Raw genomic sequence first — 26723 nt, 5'->3', positions numbered from 1 at the left:
GCTTGCATTGGGTTCCATTCCTGGTGCTGGGATCCTGCCTGGTCAGTGGTCAAGACCCTAGTTCTCCACAAACCAGGCCCTTCAGACTGATTCTCTGCTCAATGCCCAGATCAGTGGGCATGGAGAGTCACAGATAATGGAACAGTGACTCCTAGGGCTGGCCTGCATCCCACATTCTGCCGGCCCCAGTTTCCACGGTGTGTGACCAGACCATCTTTCTGGCAGAATTCCCACATACTGCCTCCTCGCAGCTCAGTTGGTCACCTATCTGCCTTCTGGCTGTCCTTCTCACTGTCCGTCCACTCTCCTGTTCTTCTTGGAGGACTGATTGGTTTCAAGGTCCTGGTTCCTCTTGGTCTGATTGCTTTCATTCCTAGAGAGCGGGAAAACACCTCTCTGCATTCTTGGTATCAGTTAGAATTAATCTCTGCACATTTGCAAAAGCTTCACACTTTCCCATTTCCTCCATTCCCTCATTTCTCAGTAAATCTATTAGCTGTTTTCACATCTGGCTCACTTCCCCTTCAAAATATGCTCAGCCCTGTGTAATGTGCACGTGCAAGCACATAGACCAGTGTGTGTGTGTGTGCTCAGTCAGTCATGTCTGCAGAGTCGTGTCTGACTCTTTGTGACCTTATGGATTGTAGCCCAGAAGGCTCCTCTGTCTTCGGGATCCCCCAGGCAAGAATATTGGAGTGGGTTACCATGCCCGCATCCAGGGGATCTTCCTGACTCAGGGATTGAACTGGTGTCTCCTGCATTGCAGGCAGATTCATTACCCACTGAGCCACCTGGGAAGGCCCACACAGATTAGTAATAACAGCTCAAATCGGCCCCCTTCCTCCCACTCCCAGCCCAGAACAGGTGAGCATTTATTACCACATGATCCCTGCATATTCCCAGAAAAAACCCCTAAACCCCTCAGTCATTTAAAGAGAAAATCATGGTTGTATCCTCTTCCACACTGAAGGAGAGTCATTGGTGGAGCCGGAAGTGGCGCAACCACATGACAGGAAGAGGAGTGGGATTCAACCGGAAGATCAGTTTGAATTATGTCAGGGAGCCAAGCAGCCTGGCTAAGGCCGAGTAATAAGATAACTTATTTGATGTCTCACTGGGAAGACTGAATATGCTTGAATATTCATTCATTCATTCACTCATCAAATATTTATCTCCCTCACCTCCTTCAGGCCACTGCTTGCTGACACCTTATCAGCAAGACCTTTGTTGACTAGTCTTCAAACTATCTTAGCACTGCTCCACTTTCCTCATCCCTTGCCTTGCTTCACTGTTCTCTACAGCATATACCATCATCTGACCTATGATATTTTTCCTTATTATTATTATTTGTTGTTGTTGTTGATGGTGTGTGTCTCTCCACTAGGCTGTAAGATCTGCGAGAGAAGAAATCATGCAGGATAGTGCTTAGGACAGTGGCTTAAACCCCAGTGATCTCAGAATGTTCAGTTCTGTGTATGTTCCAGAAAACACGTCACGTCTTACTGAAACTACATCTGTCCATTCCAGAGGGAACTGGTTTCCTTGCTCCCCTAAAATCAGCGTATCAGCAACCAATTAATCCATGGTGCTAGAATCCTCCCATCCCTATTTCTTTCAGAATATTTAAGAAGAGAGATTTTGGAACCAATTATCTGAGTTGGAATCTTGTTGTCAGTTGCTAGATGTGTGATCACAGTTTACTTGCTTAAATTCTCTGTGCTATAGTCTCTCTAAAATGGGAATACAGAAAGGATCAACCTTCCTTAGAGCTATGATGAAGATTCAATGAGTTAGTATTTGTAATGGGCTTAAATAGTGCCCAGTCTACAGTGAGGACTATATAAATATTTGTTAAATTTTCTCCATTCCCCCACTGTTGACCGCTTCTCCCTCCTAACTCTCTCCCACCCAAAAACTTCCCACAGCAGAAGAACTAAGATAGAGTGGCTTCCTCTCCATTAGAACTGTTACAGTTAGTATTTCAGTGGAGGCGATGGGGATGTGAGCTAACTGGACTATAGTCCCTACCTCTGTGCTCCCTCCCAGTCAGAGGGTTCTATACCCCTATCCATTGGCAGTGGACACACTCTTGTGTGAATGAAGAACAAAGAGCCTGCTCAGCACTCAACTCTACAAAGATGAAGTTGCCAGCCACAGTCAATGAATGACTGACAGTGTACCCTGAGAAGAATTCAGGATGGAAAACAGGATGAGGCACTCAGATTTGGAAAAACAGCCCCTTGGACAGTTAGATGTATAGCTCACATGTGCATGCACGCTAAGTCCCTTCAGTCATGTCTGACTATTTGCGACCCTATGGACCGTAGCCCGCCAAGTTCGTCTGTCCAGAGATTCTCCAGGCAAGGGTCCTGGAATGGGTTGCCATGCCCTCCTCCAGGAGATCGTCCCAACACAGGGGATCAAACCCACATCTCTTATGTCTCTTGCACTGGCAGATAGCTACTTTTCCACTAGTGTATAGCTCAGGGTGGGTTTTAATGAATACAGGTTCTTGCATCTTCCCACACATAGAAGAGCAATAAAATTACACTTGAGATATCCATTCTTTATGACCAGCAGTAATTTTTTTCAATTATTATTGAAATATAGTTGATTTACAATGCTGTATTAGTTTCAGGTGTATAGCAAGGTGATTATATATATATATATATATATATATAATATTATTATATAATTATTTATTTTATATATAATTTTAAAAATTATATATTTATGTATATCATATATATATATAAAAGATAAAGAAATGTAATAACCTCAGATATACAGATGACACCACCCTTTGGCAGAAAGCAAAGAGGAACTAAAGAGCCTCTTGATGAAAGTGAAAGAGGAGAGTGAAAAAGCTGGCTTAAAACTCAACATTCAAAAAACGAAGATCATGGCATCTAGTCCCATCACTTCATGGCAAATAGATGGAGAAACAGTGGAAACAGTGACAGCCTAGACAGCATATTGGAAAGTAGAGACGTTACTTTGCCAACAAAGTTCCATATAATCAAAGCTATGGTTTTTCCAGTGGTCATGTATGGATGTGAGAGTTGGACTATAAAGAAAGCTGAGCGCCTAAGAATTGATGCTTTTTAACTGTGGTGTTGGAGAAGACTCTTAAGAGTCCCTTGGACTGCAAGGAGATCAAACCAATCAATCCAAAAGGAAATCAGTCCTGAATATTCATTGGAATGACTGATGCTGAAGCTGAAACTCCAAAACTCTGGCCACCTGATGCAAAGAGCTGACTCACTAGGAAAGACACTGATGCTGGGAAAGATTGAAGGCAGGAGGAGAAGGGGACGACAGAGGGTGAGATGGTTGGATGGCATCACCGACTCAAAGGACATGAGTTTGAGCAAGCTCCGAGAGATGGTGAAGGACAGGGAAGCCTGGCGTGCTGCAGTCTATGGGGTCACAAAGAGTCGGACATGACTAAGCGACTGAACAACATATATATTCTTATTTAGATTCTTTTTCATTATAGGTAATTACAAGATGTTGAGTAGAGTTCCCTGTGCTATACCATAGGTCCTTGTTACTTATACATACTTACTGTTTTATACATAGCAGTGTATGTATTTCAGCAGCAATATTTTGCAAGCTGTATGCTGAATTGCACGTATTTTTCCCAGCCAAAATTCATATATAAACTTTCTCCTCCTTTACGTCTTCAGAAGAGTTCTCTCCCCGAGAGGCTGTCTCCTGGGTTATAGTCCGCAGCAAGGTCCTTGAAGAAAATCTAAACTCACAACTCTTCCATTGTGAGTCATTCTTTAAGGCATCACCTGCACCCTGTGTGTGTGGGTGGAGTTGCACTTCTCATCTCTATGACTTTGGACTTGACCACGTGAAAAGCTCTAGTCAACGGAGAGGGAAGGGTTGTGATTGTTTTTGTTGTATCCGAACAGAAGCCTTAAATACAACTGCAAGCTACTGTATTTATTGACTGAGGCCTTCCTGCTCTTGTTCTCCGGTTTTCCACATGGTGCCTCCTTCCTCCATCTGGGTTTCAGAATGAGAAAACAGGTGGAACCCAGATAAGCCAGCTCAGTCCAGCCCATCCCAGCAGAGCCATGGCCAACCTGCAGCTAAGCCATAGTCCTTACGTAAGGTGAGCAAAAAGGAAACGTGTTGTAAGCTACTGAGGGAACACCGTTTTGTTATCATCGCAGAACTGGCTAATCAAGGGCAAGAGCAGTAGAAGGAGAACATATGTTTTGCAAGACTGTTCAAGCAAGATTATTTTTTCATAGAGGGGTCTCTGTATGTGTTACATATGTGTCTATGAGTATACTGTTCATCCAGACACAAAACAACTTTGCCATAAAAATAATCACTCATATTGGTAATAACCTTGTCTACTATGTATATTTTAACTTCTAGAAAGGTGGGCTTGGGGAGTGAGAAGTTAAAATAAAATAAAAAATACACTGTTGATCAACTAGCATTACCTCTCTGGCACCCTGTTTATTTGTCTCAGGAGGAAATGAACAGCAGGAGTTCTAGAAGCATGGCATTTTGGATACAAAAGAGGCCAAAAGACTTGAAAGGATTCTGATCCAATATCTCCCTTTTACACGGTTGGCAACTAAGGCCTGGAGAGATGAAGTGTTTTTGCCTAGTGCCTGACGGGAGACTCTTTAGAGCACAGACAGCAGGCTGTGTACACATCTGAGGAAGTTACAATGTCTAAGAAGAAATTGAGAATGTGGCAGAAGCATTTTTCCTCTCTAATTCCTGCTTTTTCCTGCACCTCAGTTAGAATGCTGGGAGCCCACAGGAGTAGCAAAAGCTTCTAATGTTCACCAGAATTTGGTTCTCCTTTTCCTTTGGGCAGAGAGTTAAAGTTTGCTTCATTGACTCCCCTGTAGTTAGAATCAAGTGAAGGAGTTGGGGCCTCTGAAATGGGCAGATGTACTTCTCGTCTAGTCCTGGTCTTTTAAGATATTCACGTATTCTCTCTCTCTGATCCATTACTGCCCAGTGGAAAATGAAATTGGAGACTTCAGTCTTAAGGGCTTAGTACAGCCCACAGATAGAGGAATCCTGCATCTTCTGCTGACGCCCATTGCACTGGGACTTGGGTGTGAAACAAACTTCTGGTCATTAAGCTTCTGAGACAAAGAGCGGTTGGGTGTTATAACGATTACTCTTATATAGCATAACTTATCCAGGGATAATCCAAAGACAGTAAGCGCAACTTAGTTTAAATGGTAATTACCATATTTAACTGAGGAGAAGAGCTGTAAATAGGAAAGAAGCCTTTGACCTCTGGCCATGGTCACTGCTGTATCTTGACCATCATCATCAAAGTCTCAGACTAACCTCTGCCTTGCTTCCTCTGCATTTTCAACCCCCACCCACTATACTGTCACATTAATATGTGTCCACAGGTGTTCTCCATCACTTGTTGGATGACTGACTGACTGCTTTTACAAAGCCATATACAATTTATTATTTTGATTCACAGATCCACTGAAAGAGCACTTGACCTTGAGCTCTATAACACATTCTTCCCATTAATCAACAGGCGTTCCCTATCATTGAGGGATATGTTCTGATACCTTATGGATTCCTCCAAAAAAGCTGTTCAGATACATCAATTTGAAATGTAGGAGAGATGGGTGACAAAGTCAATGGAGAGGTAGTTGCTGGATAAGTGAGCTTAAATAGTGATACACTTCTGTAGTGCAAAGTAAGACAATTGCACTTAGAAAAAACAGATAAAATATGCTTAATATCTTGAAAGGAAAGTGCTATTGTCAATTATAAAAGAATCCCTCCATAGATTTCTTAATAAGTCCACCACCCCATTAGTGTGCATTGACAAACAGTAGGCCTAACTCCCAATTGGTTGCTAGGTTTCCGTGCAATGTATTTGCATATGGAAATAGAGTGGGCTTATGCAAATATGACAGAAGGTGAAGAAGAATTAAAAGCTTCTTGATGAAAGTGAAAGAGGAGAGTGAAAATGTTGGCTTAAAACTCCATATTCAGAAAACTAAGGTCAAGGTATCTGGTCCCACCACTTCATAGCAAATAGATGGGGAAACAAAGGAAACAGTGTCAGACTTTATTTTGGGAGGCTCTAAAATCACTGCAGACAGTGACTGTAGCCATGATATTAAAAGATGCTTGCTCCTTGGAAGAAAAGCTATGATCAACCTAGACAGCATACTAAAAAGCAGAGACATTACTTTGCCAACAAAGGTCTGTCTAGTCAAAGCTATGGTTTTTCCAGTAGTCATGTATGGGTGTGAGAGTTGGACTGTAAAGAAAGCTGAGGGCTGAAGAATTGATGCTTTTGTACTGTGGTGTTGGAGAAGACTCTTGGAATCCCTTGGACTTCAAGGAGATCAAACTAGTCTATCCTAAAGGAAATTAGTCCTGAATATTCATTGGAGGACTAATGCTGAAGCTGAAGCTCCAATACTTTGGCCACCTGATGTGAAGAATTGACTCATTGGAAAAGACCCTGATGCTGGTAAAGATTGAAGGCATTAGGAGAAGGGGATGACAGAGGATGAGATGGTTGGATGGCATCACCAACTCAATGGACATGAGTTTGAGCAAGCTCTGGGAGTTGGTGATGGACAGGGAAGTCTGGCGTGCTGCAGTCCATGGGGTTGCAAAGAGTTGGACATGACTGAGTGACTGAACAGAATTGATGCAAATATCTGCATATTTGGCTGCCATGACATTGGCCTGGCAGAAGCCAGTATATCACTGTTGACTCACCATTTTACAATAATAACATCACCTTTTTTGTACAACATGTAATTGGTGTGTCTTCCAGACAACTCTCTCTGAGACTACCAAGGGGAAAAAAAAAGATTAGGAAGTCAGCATCTAAAAACTTAGTTAATTTCTCCTTATCTTTGTAAACACTCTTCTTGGAATATTATCCATAATGATCTTTTTTTTTTTTCCCATCCCTGGTCAGGTAGATGTCCCATCCTAAGCTTCTCAACTCAGCTTCAGAGACAGAGATTAATTTTAATACTACAACAAGAACAATATAATCTGGAAGGGAAGTTTGTTGGTTTGCTGATGCCTCCAGTTTTGTCAATTACCAACTTATTTACAAGTCAAAATATAAACAGTGATGGATGCTTTTCATGGGAGTGCCTCAGCAGAGGGTCTGATCTGCACCTAGATGTCTGGAATGCCTTTCTGAATGTCCTTGATTGCTCAGAAACCCATTATAATCCCCGCCTTTGCCTTCAAGTTCTGTGCCGATGCCAGGCACACGGAGCTCAAGTGGGGCCAGTGAGTCAGTCTGGGAATAGCAGCAGATCATGTTCATTTTAATACCTGGTGGAGTTCAGAAGATGAGTTTCTTGCTTAGGAGCAGTCTTTGGGAGCACTTATATGCTGAGCAACTATCACGCCATCCTCCTTCTCCCTCTTTACCCTCTGGACATCACACTTAGCTGCATGTCACTTCACGGGTTAACAGGAGCAAGGGTTCTATGGGTAGACAGGAACCACATCCCATGGTCCAGACAATTGGCCAAATCCCTTAGGAAGCATTTCTGTCTTTCTCTCTAGAGTTCCTCTTCCTGCCAGCTGCCTTGACTTGCCCCTTTATTTTCCTTCTACTCTGCTCTAAACCCCAAGCCATCCTGTTCTTCCTCAGCTTGTATGTCTCTGACTAAAATACCAGGATGATTTCTAGAGAAATTATAAATATCGCGTGTTCCTCAAAGTATGCCTTGTGGGAGTGGGGCTTCTCAGCCTTTCTATCATGTGGCTTGTTAGAGTCTTCCCCCCACTGAAGTGGCTCCCATTCTATGTAGGCATGGGGCTGCGGGGAAAATGTGATTTCTCCATGCTGTTTCAGAAGCAATAAAGATTGATACATGGCTGCCCACTTGAAAGCCCAGCTGCCTCCTCATCTTCAATTTCAGCTTTCCTGTCTTGAGGCAGAGACTTCCTTGGGTCTCCCCAAAGTGGGAGATGCACAGTCCACAGAGCACCAGGACTGGATCCCATCAAGAACTGATTATGAATCTTGATTTATCATTCTTCCTGAACCCACCCAGACCAGTATTTCATGGGTATCAAGAACTGTGTTTATGTTTTTTTTCTTCTATATTCCTCATACTTAATACAAAGCTCAATGCATAAAAGGTACTCAGTAAATGGGTTTGAATGAACGAAACGTACTTGGTGTTGGTTGCTTTTAGAGGGAAGTTGGGAAGGATTTTACTCTCTAATGGGCTACAAGTCATTGGCATACATTGTTGAGAGAGGTAATGCTTTGTCTATCTTGGGTGGTCTAAAAAATTGATAATAATAACAATGTGTGTTTTAATTGGATTTAAAATTTTCAAAGTATTTTCTTATAAAATATTTTATCTTTTTCCCCAACCCCATGAGATTTCAAGATGGATCACTGAGTTTGCAAGTGCTTCTGGCTGTTCAACAGTAGAGGCAGAACTGGTGCCTTGCCTTTTTAGAGTAAACTGGTGTAATTTTTCTGGTAATATGTGTTAAAAGCCTTAAGAGTGTAGATACACTTTGACTTACAAAATATACTTCTAGAAATTCATCACAAATGAACAGAGATATGAAAAAACAATTTTGTATACACACACACACACACACACACAAATCCTCTCATGCTATTTATAAAAAAGAATATTGGGAAATCTAAATATCAAATCATAAAGGCTTATTTAACTAGATCGTGTGTGGTGTTAGTTGCTCAGTCGTGTCCGACTCTTCTGCGACACTGTAGACTGTAACCCACCAGGTTCCTTTATCCCTGGGATTCTCCAGGGATAAAGCCACTGGAGTGGCTTGCCATTTCCTCCTGCAGGGGATTTTCCTGACCAAGTGATCGAACCCAGGTTCTCCTGCATTGCAGGCAGATTCTTTACCATCTGAGCCACCAGGAAAAATCATGGTATAGATATACAGCAAAATATTATTTAATCTTTAAAATAATGTGACTGAACTTTAATCATATGCAAATAAGTGGAAGAAATAAGATAACTGGGTACAGAAATTGGATGTGCTTGAGCTTAATCCTAACAATATGTGTTTCCACATGTGCACAGAAGAAAAACTGGGAATATACTTAACTATACGCACCCAGTATGTCTGCAGGGGTTATCTCTGGGAGGATGATTCTGAAATTATAAAATATTATTTCAGTATAAAATATTACTAGAATACTTAAATAAAATAAAAAGTTACTACTTTCATAATTGAGGGAGAACACCTCAATAAAACTGTTAACACCATAAAAACAATCTCTTCATGAAAACCTGGCATTTTAGGGTGTAAATACATGGATGAAGTCCCCTTGAGGGTGGGGTACAGAAACTGCTTCTCTGTGTTGCAGCAAAATTTTCAGCTGTTGACAGCCAGCTTCCTAGTGTTAATCAGTGTGTGAGTCTGAGCACATGGCCCATCTCTTGGGCAATAAAGATGGGTTTCAATAGTTTCTGAGGTCTTGCTCACATTGTTTTTAAGAACTTGCTCTGTTTCTCAGAACTCCATAACTACGTCCATCTTAGAGTTATTTAAAATCCCCAGGGGCAACTAGCCATTATTTGCCATTAAACTTCTAACAAGTGGATGAGAGGCAGTTTCATGGAAAAACTCCTTTTGTAGAGCCTCAAAGAAGGGTGGGGTCATCTTATTAAATTAGAGTTCAAGAAGTTCATTTGGGTTCTCTATGGAGAACTGGGTACTTGTTTTACCCTGGCCCTTCAGTTTCTGGGCATCCTTGGTATGAAAAGCAAGAGGAACTGGAACGTTGAAGTACAGAAAAGAGGGAAAGAAGGTGAAAAAAATGGGAGCATCTGAAAGTCCAAAGGGTGGTTAGGAAGAAGGGCAGCTGAAGGGTTCATGGGTTAAGCCTACAGCCAGAAATCTGAGCATCTCAGCATATCCTGAAACTATTTCTGGTGCCAGTCTCTCGCTCCCCTCACTTTGCTCCATCTTGTACCAGCACATCTTGTCTCTACATGATTTAATCACACATTCTCACTCTTGTACAATATGTTCTTTCAAACTTCTTCATTCAGAGCATCAAGGATACTTACCCAGCAGGATAATTACTTGTCTCTCTTACTGGCTCATATTTACTCTGTTTTATTCTTTTCTTTTTACTCATCTTCCCTCAGGAGACCTCTCTCGACAAAAAAGCCACCTGTCCAATCAAAGATGTAACAGCTAGAGACCTGAGCTGGCTGGATCTGCAGGGACAGCAAAAAGTACTCCCAGAGAAGACTCATTGAGAGAAAAAGGGAGGAGAATGGGAACCAAGATTGACCCTCTTCTAATGCATTTTCAGAAAACCTCAAGGTGAACCTAGTTTAGTGACTGGAACAACAATCCATTCACCCATTGAACCATCAGTCCATCCATCTATCCATTCATCCACCCATCCATCCACCTTCAAATGTCCACTGAGCATCTCTGAAGCACCAGGCATGAGCAGGGTCCTGAGAATATAGCCTTTTGTTAAAGCAATCTTCTTAGTACTCAGGCTGGTAGAGAAGAGAAAAGCTAGTAAAACATTTTAGTGTAAATGACACAAGTATTAACAAGGACTCCACAGGGGCCACGAGAGCCAACAGTGAGCAGATTTAACCTTCTCAAGAAGGTTCGGGCTTCCTTGGGGTGGTGCCTGAGGGATGATGAGGAGAAAGCCCCATTTGCTTCTCTATTCACAGCCCTGCGTATAACTGGGCATGGCGGATGCTCCTGGTTGCTTCTCCAGCAACCATTTCCCCTTTGTTTTCACACACAGAGCTCAGTTTTGTCATCTATTAGCCGTCCAGTTCCAGAGAAAGAAGAGGTTATCAGTCTACAGGAACCATGGTAATCTAACTTTTCATTTGTCTGTGATTGGTTTAGGAATGGTTATCCCACCCAGTTCTGGCCACTGAGACATGGCAGAAATCTTCTGGGATCTACTGGTGAAGATGTTCTTCCTCCTTGGTCAAAAGAGAGAGTGAGGAGGAAAAGTCTCCCCAAATGGAAAGAGTCTGGGTCCTTGATGTTACTGTGAGTTGCTGAAGCAAAGCTGGGACTGGTTTTCTCAGGACTACTTTAGTGAGTGTTATATGCTCATTATTTAGCCCAGTTTTAGCCAGGCATCTGGCCTTGGGGGGAAAATTTCATCAAATGTTGGCATGGAAAGCTCAGTGGTCTAATTATATATGGGTGTGTTTTCAACACTAGTGGCTTACAGTTGGAAAAGGTTGACATTGGCTGGGAACTATTAGGATGATGCTATGAAGAGAAGAGACAAAGTAGCATGTGGCCAGGAGTATTGTGTTATTTGGGCACATTTAAAGTGATCCTTTCTTCACTATTGCTTTATATGTTTAATTATCATTTTGATTTTTTCTTTTCAGTTCTCTGGACAATGGCATATTTAGTGCTGGGACTCATTAGAAGTAAAAATCCAGTAATTACTCTGTCTTTTGATCTGTTGTTTGAGTGTGCATGCTCTGACAAAGGAAATATGGAATCTCACTGGTCATTTAGCCAGGTATATAAATGATTCCCACATCATGAGACATTTTCTCAAATTTGAGAAAAATCATAAATATTTGGTACCAGCTATTAGATGTCCTATAAATAAACTCATCTGGTTCAGTTTTCTGGAGTCTTCTCTAGCAAACAAAATCCACCTGCATGTTTCAGGGTCTCGAACCATGGACTCAAAGTTTCAGGAGCCAAAAGAACTGTATCTTCCTGTGTCTCAGGCACAGGAAAACACAGTCAACAGCTCTGCTGCCTGGGCTGCCTTGAGCACCACTTCCTCTGATATTGTCTGGGAGGGTCTTCCGGGAAAAGTTCCTTCAGTGTTCTCAGTCTAGCCCTTTGTTTGGCTGTTCTCAGGGATCAGTTGATAAAGAATCTGTCTGCCAATGCAGGAGATGGGGGTTTGATTCCTGGGTCAGGAAAATTCCCCTGTGATAGGAAATGGCAACGCACTCCAGTATTCTTACCTGGAGAATCCCCATGGACAGAGGAGCCTGGCAGGGTACAGACTATGGGGTCATAAAGAGTCAGACATGATGGAACACACCTCATGCATGGAAGGTTATTTGGTAACAAAGAGTCCATAAGATAGTCGGGGCTTGGGACTAGATGTGAACTGAGGCTGCTGCACGATCCAGGTGGAGACCACGTCCTTTGGAGCTGACACACTTATGGATCTGGACAGGTACAAAGTGACCCTAATCACCTGAGATGTGATGCAAGCAGCAGAAAGTGGTGTCTAGAGCTGGTTCTGCTCTTTCTCAGTCAGATTGATTTTGGCCCATCTCTTCCCCTTTCTGAGAGAAATTTCTACTAATAGAGAGGGTTCAGAGGCTCCCATCTGTCTGTCTTTCCTCAGTCCATTATTGTGAGGATGAGATGATTGGAGATTATGAAGGTACTCCATGGGACTGCCAGTGCTATTTATATACAGGCGAAACAACCAATCAGATTCCATATTTCCTTTGCCAGTTCGTGCACATGTCCAAAGACAGCTATGCAGAGTAATTACTGGATTTTCACTTCTAATGAGTCCCAGTAGTCAATAAGGAGTGGATGCTCCCCAGATCCTCCATGTCCCTCAGAGTTTGTGAGCAGAGCTCTAAGTCTGGATGGAGAAGGTGCTCCTTTCTCCCTGAATGTCTTGATTTAGGAACTCTCAAACATCCTTGCTTTAGGACTCTTGGATACTGAGGGGCTGCTGTGTGCTACCTGGTGATGATCTCCTTTTGGCTGGGAGCCCGGTGACTCCTGTGACCCTCTCAGTTCAGGATTCAGGACAGGGTCTCTTGGTTCACAAGGAACCACAGACCCCAGGGGCCCATAGAGTAGAGGCAATAGGGCCCAAAGCCCATGCCAGTCACTCCATTATTTGCTGGTGTCAACACCAAGAGCTTTGTGGTAGGGTGGATGAACATTTGCTCAGGGCTGGACCCTTGGCAAAGCAAACACAGTTGGCCTTTGGTGAATTTTTGCTTTCTCTTTGACCTTCTGTTCTCTCTCTGACTCTTTTTTGTCCTTCCCTACACAGCTGGTGATTTCAGGCTCCTCTGGTTCCCAGAACTCTGCACTGGCAGTACTAGCAAATTCAGAGGAAAGTGGCACAAGACTTTCTACAATGATGGAAAAGATCTATGTATTCTCTTTCCAATATGGCAGCCACAGCCATATGTGACTGTCGAACGTTTGAAAGGTGGCCAGTGTGACTAAGGAACCGAATTTTTAATATGATTTAATTTTAATGAACTTACATTAAAATGGCCGCATGAAGCCAGTGGCTAGTGTATTGAACTGTGCAGGAGTGGAGTTCAGTACCTCAGTCATTTCAGTCCTTCCACTCTCATCACAATTAATCTGTTCTACTGACGATGGATAAAGAAGACATAGTACAGGACTTCCCTGGTGGTCCAGTAGTAAAGAATCTGCCTGCCGAGGCTGGGGATCAATCCCTAGTCCAGGAAGATCCCACAATGCCCACGGGGCAACTACTAAGCCTATGTGCCACAACTCCTGAGTCTGAGCTCTAGAGCCTGTGCTCCATGGCAAGAGAAGCCATTGCAATGAGAAGCCTGCACACTGCAACAAAGAGTAGTCCCCGCTCGTCGCAACTAGAGAAAGCCTGCACGTAGCAACAAAGACCCAGCACAGCCAAAAATAAGTAAATAAATAAATAAAAATAAAAAATTTAAAAAACATGTAACACAAATGTACAATGGACTGATACTCAATCACTAAAAAGAATGAAATAATGCCATTTGCAGTAACATGGATGCAACTAGAGATGATCATACTAAATGGAGTAAGTCAGAAAGAGAAAGACAAATATCATATGATATCATTTACACATGGAATCTAAAATATGACACAAATGAACCTATCAACAAATCAGAAACAGCCTCCTGGACACAGAAAACAGACTTGTGGTTGCCAAGGGAGAGGGGGTTGGGGGAAGGATGGAGTGGAAGGTTGGGGTTAGTGGATGTAAGCTATTATATATAGAATGGATAAACAACAAGGTTCTACTGTATAGCACATGGAATTATATTCAACATCCTATGATAATCCCTAGTGAAAAAGAATATAAAAAGAATATATATATATATAAATATATATATAATCACTTTGCTAAACAGCAGAAATTAACACAACATTGTACATCAAAATTCCTACCAGTAAATTAAAATCTTACTCCTATTAGGTAAATGTGTAGGTTTTCCACAATGCCATACTTTAGTCAACACAGAGGCTCAAATGACAGGCATTTGAAGGACTCTGGCATGCAAGTCCAGTAGGTGAAAAGATTATAGGTTTAGAGCTTTAGATTCACTTCAAAGTATCCTATGGACAGACACATCCTCCCCGGTGCCCTGGGCTGCTCTGAAGTTCCTGCTAGTCTCGTAAAGCCTGGAGAGAGTTAAGGTTAAAGCTGTGTAGATGGGAGCCTGGGAAAGAACTGGAGGTGGAAGGGTTGAAATGGGCAGAGCCCAAAGAATGCCAAGATCTTGCAAAAGAACCTGGCATGCCCTTCAGAGTGGCATTCTGTTCCACCCTGGGTGGGGAGGTGTCAGAGAAAGGTTGTTAGGGAGAGATCACTGACATGGGGACAGGATTGAAGGGTTAATAGTTTGAAAAGACCAGAAACCATACTAAAGGCCACAAAATGGACTGTGGCCCTTGCAGTGGGGTCACAGATGGGAATTGGAATTCTACTCTTAATTCCAATCCTCCCTTTTATTTTCTTCTGAATTCTTTTCTGAACATTGCTTTTTAAGATGTTCCTTTCACCCTGAAACTGAGCAGCATTTCTGTTTCTCTTGGACAACCATGGGACAGCTCTCAAGTTCTTGCCTGTGTTTTCAGATACCTACTGCATCAGAAGCCAACACTTTCATGTCAAATACTAGGTTGGGTAAAGGGTAAGGATAATGAGGGGTGGATGCGCTTTATATTTATAAACGGGCTTCCCAGGTGGCTCAGTGGTAAAGAACTTGTATACCAATTCAGGAGATGTAAGAGACTTGTGTTTGATCCCTGGGTTAGGAAGATCCCCTGGAGGAGGGCATGGCAACCCTCTCCAGTATTCTTGTCTGCAGAATCCCGTGGACAAAGGAGCCTGCTGAGCTACAGTCCATACAGTCGCAAAGAGTCAGATGTGACTGAAGTGACTTAGCATGCATGCACATACATATAAACAAAAACAGTCACCATTCCCCCCACCCACTGCGCCCCACCTCAGATCACGCTGTGCTTTTCTGGACCTCCAGAAATATGGAAGAGAAGGGTTGCTCAAGTGTTCAGTGTTACCCTTCCCTCTCTCATTTGTCTTTTACTCAACCAAATCTCATGAGGCATTTGGCATCAAGGAGCAGAAGCCTTGGAAGAAGAAACTCTGAGAAGCCCACAGTCTGGCTGGGTTGCAATGTTACCAAGTATTCCTGGACTTTCAGCCACAGGGTCTTGTTGTGCGGAAGCATTTTGACAACTCATGGCATCTCCTTCTCCAAGTCCTTGCTGATGTCTATTCTCTGAACACTATTGATTTCAATCTACTTGCATGAAAAATATAAGTTCTTGCTGGGCCAAGGTAACTAAGAGCAGGGCTTTTCCACTGGTGGGCACAGGTTGGGGGGGTAGTGTGGATTTTGCTTCCTCCAACCCAGGGGACATTTCACAATGTCTGGAAATATGATTTTATTGTCACTGCTTGAGGGGGGGAATTTGTCCTCTCTGGAACCTTAGTCAACATCTGAAGACATGGTTGATCATTACAAGTGGGGTGAGGGGAAGAATATTGCCATTTGTTGGGTGGAATCTAGGGGTGCTGCCAAGCATGCTACAACACACAAAAGAGCCCCACAACAAAGAATTATCCGTTCTAGAGTGTCAACAGTGTTAAAAGTAAGAAACTCTGGCCCGGAGGGAAAGTCCAGGCTGGATTTCTGACACTGAAGCATCAGAAGGTGAGAGTCACTCAGTTGTGTCTGACTCTTTGCAACCCCATGGCCTGATTCTCCAGGCCAGAATTCTGGAGTGGGTAGCCTTTCCCTTCTCCAGGAGATCTTCCTAACCCAGGGATTGAACCCAGGTATCCCAATTTGCAGGCGGATTCTTTACCAGCTGACCCATAAGGGAAGCCCAAGAATACTGGAGTGGGTAGCCTGTCCCTTCTCAGAGTGGATCTTCCCAACCCAGGAATCGAACCAGGGTCTCCTACATTGCAGGAAGATTCTTTACCAACTGAGCTGTCAGGGAAGCATCAGATGGTCCTCAAAAGATCATCATTCTGAATGTTGGAAGACTAGTTAAGTATCCTGGGGTAGATTTAGGATATTGTAGGATAATTTTGGCCAGAATTCTCATCTATTCATGACTTCAGTTCAGTTCAGTCACTCAGTCGTGTCCGACTCTTTGCGACCCCATGAATCGCAGCACTCCAGGCCTCCCTGTCCATCACCAACTCCTGGGGTTCACCCAAATTTATGTCCATCAAGTCAGCGATGCCATCCAGCCATCTCATCCTCTGTCGTCCCCTTCTCCTCCTGCCCCCAATCCCTCCCAGCATCAGAATCTTTCCAAATGAGTCAACTCTTTGCATGAGGTGGACAAAGTATTGGAGTTTCAGCTTCAGCATCAGTCCTTTCAATGAACACCCAGGACTGATCTCCTTTAGGATGGACTGCTTGGATCTCCTTGCAGTCCAAGGGATTCGCAAGAGTCTTCTCCAACACCACAGTTCAAAAGCATCAATTCTTTGGTGCTCAGCTTTCTTCACAGTCCAACTCTCACATCCATACATGACCACAGGAAAAACCATAGCCTTGACTAGACAGACCTTTGTTGGCAAAGTAATGTCTCTGCTTTTCAACATGCTATCTAGGTTGGTCATAATTTTCCTTCCAAGGAGTAAGCGTCTTTTAATTTCATACCTGCAGTCACCATCTGCAGTGATTTTGGAGCCCCCCAAAATAAAGTCTGATACTGTTTCCACTGTTTCCCCATCTATTTCCCATGAAGTGATGGGACCAGATGCCATGATCTTCGTTTTCTGAATGTTGAGCTTTAAGCCAACTTTTCCAGTCTCCTCTTTCACTTTCATCAAGGGGCTTTTTAGTTCCTCTTCACTTTCTGTCATCAGGGTAGTGTCATCTGCATATCTGAGGTTATTGATATTTCTCCCAGCAATCTTGATTCCAGCTTGTGCTTCTTCCAGCCCAGCATTTCTCATGATATACTCTGCATATAAGTTAAATAAACAGGGTGTCAATATACAGCCTTGACGAACTCCTTTTCCTATTTGGAACCAGTCTGTTGTTCCATGTCCAGTTCTAACTCTTGTTTCCTGACCTGCATATAGGTTTCTCAAGAGGCAGGTCAGGTGGTCTGGTATTCCCATCTCTTTCAGAATTTTCCAGTTTATTTTGATCCACACAGTCAAAGGCTTTGGCATAGTCAATAAAGCAGAAATAGATGTTTTTCTGGAACTCTCTTGCTTTTTCCATGATCCAGTGGATATTGGCAATTTGATCTCTGGTTCCTCTGCCTTTCTAAAACCAGCTTGAACATCTGGAAGTTCACGGTTCATGTATTGCTGAAGCCTGGCTTGGAGAATTTTGAGCATTACTTTACTAGCGTGTGAGATAAGTGCAATTGTGCGGTAGTTTGAGCATTCTTTGGCATTGCCTTTCTTTGGGATTGGAATTAAAACTGACCTTTTCCAGTCCTGTGGCCACTTCTGAGGTTTCCAAATTTGCTGGCATATTGAGGGCAGCACTTTCACAGCATCATCTTTCAGGGTTTGTAATAGCTCACCTGGAATCCCATCACCTCCACTAGCTTTGTTCGTAGTGATGCTTTCTAAGGCCCACTTGACTTCACATTCCAGGATGTCTGGCTCTACGTCAGTCATCACACCATCGTGATTATCTGGTTCATGAAGATCTTTTTTGTACAGTTCTTCTGTGTATTCTTGCCACCTCTTCTTAATATCTTCTGCTTCTGTCAGGTCCATACCATTTCTGTCCTTTATCAAGCCCATCTTTGCATGAAATGTTCCCTTGGTATCTCTAATTTTCTTGAAGAGATCTCTAGTCTTTCCCCTTCTGTTGTTTTCCTCTACTTCTTTGCATTGATCGCTGAGGAAGGCTTTCTTATCTCTTCTTGCTATTCTTTGGAACTCTGCATTCAGATGTTTATATCTTTCCTTTTCTCCTTTGCTTTTCGCTTCTCTTTTTTTCACAGCTATTTGTAAGGCCTCCCCAGACAGCCATTTTGCTTTTTTGCATTTCTTTTCCATGGGGATGGTCTTGATCCCTGTCTCCTGTACAATGTCACAAACCTCATTCCATAGTTCATCAGGCACTCTATCAGATCTAGTCCCTTAAATCTATTTCTCACTTCCACTGTATAATCATAAGGGATTTGATTTAGGCCATACCTGAATGGTCTAGTGGTTTCCCCTACGTTCTTTAATTTAAGTCTGAATTTGGCAATAAGGAGTTCAAGATCTGAGCCACAGTCAGCTCCCGGTCTTGTTTTTGCTGACTGTATAGAGCTTCTCCATCTTTGGATGCAAAGAATATAATCAATCTGATTTTGGTGTTGACCATCTGGTGATGTCCATGTGTAGAGTCTTCTCTTGTGTTGTTGGAAGAGGGTTTTGCTATGACCAGTGTGTTCTTTTGGCAAAACTCTATTAGCCTTTGCCCTGCTTCATTCCGTATTCCAAGGCCAAATTTGCCTGTTAACCAAAGTGTTTCTTGACTTCCTACTTTTGCATTCCAGTCCCCTATAATGAAAAGGACACCTTTTTTGGGTGTTAGTTCTAAAAGGTCTTGTAGATCTTCATAGAACCGTTCAACTTCAGCTTCTTCAGCATTACTGGTTGGGGCATAGGCTTGTATTACTGTGATATTGAATGGTTTGCCTTGGAAATGAACAGAGATCATTCTGTCTTTTTTGAGATTGCATCCAAGTACTGCATTTCGGACTCTTTTGTTGACCATGATGGCTACTCCATTTCTTCTAAGGGATTCCTGCCCACAGTACTAGATATAATGGCCATCTGAGTTAAATTCACCCATTCCAGTCCATTTTAGTTCACTGATTCCTAAAATGTCGACGTTCACTCTTGCCATCTCCTGTTTGACCACTTCCAATTTGCCTTGATTCATGGACCTAACATTCCAGGCTCCTATGCAATATTGGTCTTTACAGCATTGGACCTTGCTTCTATCACCAGTCACATAAACAACTGGGTATTGTTTTTGCTTTGGCTCCATCCCTTTAGTCTTTCTGGAGTTATTTCTCCACTGATCTCCAGTAGCATATTGGGCACCTACCGACTTGGGGAGTTCCTCTTTCAGTATCCTATCATTTTGCCTTTTCATACTGTTCATGGGGTTCTCAAGGCAAGAATGCTGAAGTGGTTTGCCATTCCCTTCTCCAATGGACCATATTCTGTCAGACCTCTCCACCATGATCCACCTGTCTTGGGTGGCCCCACACAGCATGGCTGATTTCACTGAGTTAGACAAGGTTGTGGTCCATGTGATCAGATTGACTAGTTTTCTGTGATTATGGTTTCAGTGTGTCTGCCCTCTGATGCCCTCTCACAACACCTACTGTCAGTTTCATATTTTCATGAGTCCTTAATTTCCTCTGAAAGAGAGAGTGCATCCTCAGGGTGACACGTGTCAAACTGGTCTCCAAGGGTAGGTTCCATTTTACTGTAGTGTATACAGAAGGAGATTTGGTTCCTCCATTTGTCAAATGGACTCAATACTTCATGACCTATTTATCAGGTCATGAAGCATTATCAGATACCAGTTGGGCCTGGTATCTGAGGGAGATGGAACTGGAGCATGGTATATGAGTTGGTATGAAGAGGGAACATGTGAGTTAAGTACTTCTATCTGACTCCAATTCCAAAATGGCAATAGGATATTGTAGGTGGGGATAGGGAACCAGTAACTTGTGAGATCCAAGTTAGCAGATTGTGCCTGGTGCTCAGTGGGTCATGGGGCCATGAAGTGACTTTCCTTGTTGGTAGTGGATGGGGGAGTTGCAGAGCCCAGCATGTATCAGTCTTTCCGTAAGTACTGTCAGTGGGTTGGGAGGATATGCAGCTGTTACAATATTCAGGGGCTGAAAGGGGGACAGAAAGCCACGGCAAGAATTTATGCAAAGGGAATTCCCTGGTGGTCCAGAGGCTAAGACTCTGTGCTTCCAACAAAGGATGCCCGGGTTTGATCCCTGGCAGGAGAACTAGATCCCACATGCTGCAACTAAGAATTCACATGCTGCAACAAGAACTAGGTGAAGCCAAATAAATAAATAAATATATATTTAAAAAAATTTATGCAGAGCTTCTTGGGAAAATAAAAGCAAACATGATACTTCTTTTTTTTCTGATTTTATAAGAATAAAACAGTCGTGGGCATTCCTAAGATGGTGGAGGAATAGGACAGGGAGATCACTTTCTCCCCCACAAATTCATCAAAAGAACATTTGAAAGTTGAGTAAATTCCACAAAACAACTTCTGAATGCAGGCAGAGGACATCAGGCACCCAGAAAAGCAGCCCATTGTCTTTGAAAGGAGGTAGGAAAAAATATAAAAGATAAAAAGAGAGACAAAAAAGGTAGGGACGGAGCTGTGTCCCAGGAAGGGAGTCTTAAAAAAGAGAGTAGTTTCCAAACACCAGGAAACACTCTTGCTGCCGAGTCTGTGGCAAGCCTTGGAACCACAGGGAGCAACATAACCGGGAGGAAAAATAAATAAATAATTAAAACCCACAGATTATGTGCCCAATGGTAACTCCTCTAGCAGAGAAGCAGCACAGACGCTTGCACCCACCACTACCAAGTAGGGGCTGGGCAGGGAGGCGCAGGCTGCATTGCTTAGAGTAAGGACCGGCCTGAATGCCCCAAGGGAGATCTGAGGGAACTAACGTGGGCTAGCAAACCAGACTGTGGGATAGCTACCACATGAAAAGCCCTAAACCTAAGACACTGCCAGGGCTGCTCACAGAACAAAGGACTGACAAGAGCTACACGAAAAGCCCTAACCTAAGACATGGGGTTGCACAGAGTTGGACACGACTGAAGGGAGTTAGCAGGAGCAGCAGCAGCAAGACACCGTCAGGCCCCCTCACAAAACAAAGGACTGAGCAGAGCTAGCCGGCTGCAGGCCGGCCCATTCCCCTCTGATGACAGGCAGGCGAGGGCAGCCAGAGCCAGAAGGGGGCAATCGTGGCCCCAGAGAGGCATTATCTACCAAACTGCAAGCAGGCTTCGTTGCAAACCAAGACTTCTTGGAATTCTGGATGGTCAACATCTGCAAGAGAAGGTGCACTGGTTGTATACCCATAAAACTGAGCGGCAGGGACAGGGGGAGGTGATAAGCCGCAGCGACCGTGCTCGCCAAACACCTGGTCACCTGAGCTGCTCAGACCTGGGAAGGGCACAAAACTCAGGCCCAATCGAGTCTGTGCCTTTGAGGACTACCCGAGTGCCTGAACCTGAGCGGCTTAGACCTGGGAAGTGCACGCAACCCAGGGCCGGCCTCAGACAGTTCCTGGCAGAGCAACCTAGAGCCTAAGCAGTGTAGACAGGGGAAGCACACACGCTGTGAGTGGGGGCAAACCCAGGGTGGCTGAGACACTGAGAGTACACACTAGTGTTATTTGTTTGCAGCGTCCCTCCCTTCCTACAGCACGACTGAACAAGTGAACCTAAAAAAGCGTCCACCACCACCCTCTTGTGTCAGGGCGGAAATTAGACACTGAATAGACCAGCAAACAGAAGATGCTAAAACAGAGGGAACCTCCTTGGAAGTGACAGGTGCAATAGATTAAAACCCTGTAGTTAGTACTGACTACATAGGACGGGGCCTATAGATCTTGAGAAATATAAGCCAGGTCAAGGAACTATCCAAAAATGAACTGACCCCACACTGCCCACAACAACACCAGAGAGAGTCCTAGATATATTTTTATTATTTTTACTATCATTCTTTAATTAAATTTTTTTTAATTTTTAAGTCCTCTATTACTCTTTTAATTTTCATTTTTATAACCTATTACTTTGCAAAAAAAAAAAAAAAAAAAGAAGAGAGGGACCCTATTTTTTAAAGCAAATGTCATATATACATATTTTATAATTTTTGTGACTTTTTTTTCTTTAATAATGAATTTTTAAAAATCCAACCTCTACTCTAGATTTTTAATCTTTGCTTTTTGGTATTTGCTATCAATTTTGTACCTTTAAGAGCCCAGTCTTCAGTACCCATTTTTACTTGGGAGTGAGATTACTGGCTTGACTGCTCTCTCCCCTTTGGACTCTCCTTTTTCTCCACCAGGTCGCCTATATCTCCTCCCTCCCACTTCTCTTCTCTACCCAACTATGTGAATCTGTGTGTTCTGGACAGTGGAGAACACTTAGGGAACTGATTACTGGCTGGATCTGTCTCTCTCCTTTTGATTCCCCCCTTTATCCTCCTGGCCACCTCTGTCTCCTTCCTCCCTCTTCTTTTTTCTGTATACTCCGTGAACATCTGTGAGTGGTCCAGACTGTGGAAAGTACATAAGGAAGTGATTACTGGCTAACTTGCTCTCTCCACTTTTGATTCCACCTCATCTCATCCTGGTCACCTCTATCTCCCTCTTCCCTCTTCTCATCTCCATGTAACTCTGTGAACCTCTCTGAGTGTCCCTCTCTGTGGAGAAACTTTTCATCTTTAACCTAGATGTTTTATCAATGGTGCTGTATAGATGGAGAAGTCTTGAGGCTACTGTAAAAATAAGACTGAAAACCAGAAGCAGGAGGCTTAAGTTCAAATCCTGAGAACATCAGAGAACTCCTGACTCCAGGAAACATTAATCAACAGGAGCTCATCAAACGCCTCCATACCTGCACTGAAACCAAGCACCACCCAAGGGCCAACAAATTCCAGAGCAAGACATACCACACAAATTCTCCAGCAGCACAGGAACATAGCCCTGAGCTTCAATATACAGGCTGCCCAAAGTCACTCCAAACTCATTGACATCTCATAACTCATTACTGGACACTTCATTGCACTCCAGAGAGAAAAAATCCAGCTCTATCCACCAGAACACCGACACAAGCTTCCCTAACCAGGAAACCTTGACAAGCCACCTGTACAACCCCACCCACAGCGAGGAAACTCCACAATAAAGAGAACTCCACAAACTGCCAGAATACAGAAAGGCCACCCCAAACACAGCAATATAAACAAGATGAAGAGACAGAGGAATACCCAGCAGGTAAAGGAACAGGATAAATGCCCACCAAACCAAACAAAAGAGGAAGAGATAGGGAATCTACCCGATAAAGAATCCCAAATAATGATAGTGAAAATGATCCAAAATCTTGAAAACAAGATGTAATCACAGATAAATAGCCTGGAGACAAGGATTGAGAAGATGCAAGAAAGGTTTAGCAAAGACTTAGAAGAAATAAAAAAGAGTCAATATATAATGGATAATGCAATAAATGATATCAAAAACACTCTGGAGGGAACAAATAGTAGAATAACGGAGGCAGAAGATAGGATTAGTGAGGTAGAAGGTAGAATGGTAGAAATAAATGAATCAGAGAGGAAAAAAGAAAAACTAATTAAAAGAAATGAGGACAATCTCAGAGACCTCTGGAGCAATGTTAAACGCCCCAACATTCGAATCATAGGAGTCCCAGAAGAAGACAAAAAGAAAGACCATGAGAAAATACTTGAGATAATAGTTGAAAACTTCCCTAAAATGGGGAAGGAAATAATCACCCAAGTCCAAGAAACCCAGAGAGTCCCAAACAGGATAAACTCAAGGTGAAACATCCCAACACACATATTAATCAAATTAACAAAGATCAAACACAAAGAACAAATATTAAAAGCAGCAAGGGAAAAACAACAAATAACACACAAAGGGATTCCCATAAGGATAACAGCTGATCTTTCAATAGAAACTCTTCAGGCCAGAAGGGAATGGCAGGACATATTTAAAGTGATGAAAGAAAACAACCTATAGCCCAGATTACTGTACCCAGCAAGGATCTCATTCAAATATGAAGGAGAAATCAAAAGCTTTACAGACAAGTAGAAGCTGAGAGAATTCAGCACCACCAAACCAGCTCTCCAACAAATGCTAAAGGTTCTTCTCTAGATAGGAAACACAGAAAGGGTGTATAAACTCAAACCCAAAACAATAAAGTAAATGGCAATGGGATCATACTTATCAATAATTACCTTAAAAGTAAATGGGTTGAATGCCCCAACCAAACGACAAAGACTGGCTGAATGGATACAAAAACAAGACCCTTATATATGTTGTCTACAAGAGACTCACCTCAAAACAAAGGACACATACAGACTGAAAGTCAAGGGCTGGAAAAAGATATTCCACAGAAATAGAGACCAAAAGGAAGCAGGAGTAGCAATACTCATATCAGATAAAATAGACTTTAAAACAAAGGCTGTGAAAAGAGACAAATAAGGACACTGCATAATGATCAAAGGATCAATTTAAGAAGAAGATATAACAATTATAAATATATATGCACCAAACATAGGAGCACCACTATATGTAAGACAAATGCTAACAAGTATGAAAGGGGAAATTAACAATAACACAGTAATAGTGGGAGACTTTAATACCCCACTCACACCTATGGATAGATCAACTAAACAGGATCAACTAAACAGAAAATTAACAAGGAAACACAAACTTTAAATGATACAATAGACCAGTTAGACCTAATTGATATCTATAGGACATTTCACCCCAAAACAATGAATTTCACCTTTTTCTCAAGCGCACATGGAACCTTCTCCAGGATAAGTCACATCCTGGGCCATAAATCTAGCCTTGGTAAATTAAAAAAAAAATGAAATCATTCCAAGCATCCTTTCTGACCACAATGCAGGAAGATTAGATCTCAATTACAGGAGAAAAACTATTTTAAATGCCAACATATGGAGGCTGAACAACACGCTGCTGAATAACCAACAAATCACAGAAGAAATCAAAATCAAAAAAACCAACAAATCAAAAAAGAAATCAAAATATGCATAGAAAATGAAAACACAACAACCCAAAACCTGTGGGACACTGTAAAAGCAGTGCTAAGGGGAAGGTTCATAGCAATACAGGTATACCTCAAGAAACAAGAAAAAAGTCAAATAAATAACCTAACTCTACACCTAAAGCAACTAGAAAAGGAAGAAATGAAGAACCCCAGGGTTAGTAGAAGGAAAGAAATCTTAAAAATTAGGGCAGAAATAAATGCAAAAGAAACAAAAGAGACCATAGCAAAAATCAAAGCCAAAAGCTGGTTCTTTGAGAGGATAAATAAAATTGACAAACCATTAGCCAGACTCATTAAGAAACAAAGGGAGAAAAATCAAATCAATAAAATTAGAAATGAAAATGGAGAGATCACAACAGACAACACAGAAATACAAAGGATCATAAGAGACTACTATCAGCAATTATATGCCAATAAAATGGACAACTTGGAAGAAATGGATAAATTCTTAGAAAAGTACAACTTTCCAAAACTGAACCAAGAAGAAATAGGAAATCTTAACAGACCCATCACAAGCATGGAAATTGAAACTGTAATCAGAAATCTTCCAGCAAACAAAAGCCCAGGTCCAGGTGGCTTCACAGCTGAATTCTACCAAAATTTAGAGAAGAGCTAACACCTATCCTACTCAAACTCTTCCAGAAAATTGCAGAGGAAGGTAAACTTCCAAACTCATTCTATGAGGCCACCATCACCCTAATACCAAAACCTAACAAAGATGCCTCAATAAAAGAAAACTACAGGCCAATATCACTGATGAACATAGATGCAAAAATCCTTAACAAAGTTCTAGCAATCAGAATCCAACAACACATTAAAAAGATCATACATCATGACCGAGTGGGCTTTATCCCAGGGATGCAGGATTTTTCAATATCCACAAATCAATCAATGTAATACACTACATTAGCAAATGGAAAAATAAAAGCCATATGATTATCTCAATAGATGCAGAGAAAGCCTTTGACAAAATTCAACATCCATGTATGAAAAAACTCTCCAGAAAGCAGGAATAGAAGGAACATACCTCAACATAATAAAAGCTATATATGATATATGACAAACCCACAGCAAACATTATTCTCAATGGTGAAAAATCGAAAGCATTTCCCCTAAAGTCAGGAACAAGACAAGGGTGCCCACTTTCACCACTACTATTCAACATAGTTTTGGAAGTTTTGGCCATGGCAATCAGAGCAGTAAAAGAAATAAAAGGAAAAAAAAGGAAAAAAAAAAAAAAAGAAATAAAAGGAATCCGAATTGGAAAAGAAGAAGTAAAACTCTCACTGTTTGCAGATGACATGATCCTCTACATAGAAAGCCCTAAAGACTCCACCAGAAAATTACGAGAGCTAATCAATGAATATAATAAAGTTGCAGGATATAAAATCAACACACAGAAATCCCTTGCATTCCTATACACTAATAATGAGAAAACAGAAAGAGAAATTAAGGAAACAATTCCATTCACCATTGCAACGAAAAGAATAAAATACTTAGAAATATATCTACCTAAAGAAACAAAAGACCTATATATAGAAAACTATAAAAGACTGGTGAAAGAAATCAAAGAGGACACTAATAGATGGAGAAATAT

General features: G+C 42.1%; 1 protein-coding gene across 4 annotated transcripts in view; it reads right to left on the bottom strand.

Moving 5' to 3' along the window:
• PRLR (prolactin receptor) overlaps positions 1-26723 on the bottom strand; it is a 193854-nt gene that overhangs the window by 42206 nt on the left and 124925 nt on the right. The window contains exon 3 of one of the 4 annotated variants that reach the window (XM_027519927.1): positions 9115-9152. The exons of the other annotated variants lie outside the window; for them this stretch is intronic. The gene's annotated coding sequence lies outside the window, so the exon portion shown is untranslated. The remainder of the gene's footprint in view (positions 1-9114; positions 9153-26723) is intronic. 4 annotated transcript variants of the gene reach the window in all.

This window comes from Bos indicus x Bos taurus, chromosome 20 (genome assembly GCF_003369695.1).
Source record: "Bos indicus x Bos taurus breed Angus x Brahman F1 hybrid chromosome 20, Bos_hybrid_MaternalHap_v2.0, whole genome shotgun sequence".
Classification (NCBI taxonomy): Eukaryota; Metazoa; Chordata; class Mammalia; order Artiodactyla; family Bovidae; genus Bos; species Bos indicus x Bos taurus.
This window is presented reverse-complemented; position numbering and strand designations above follow the sequence as displayed.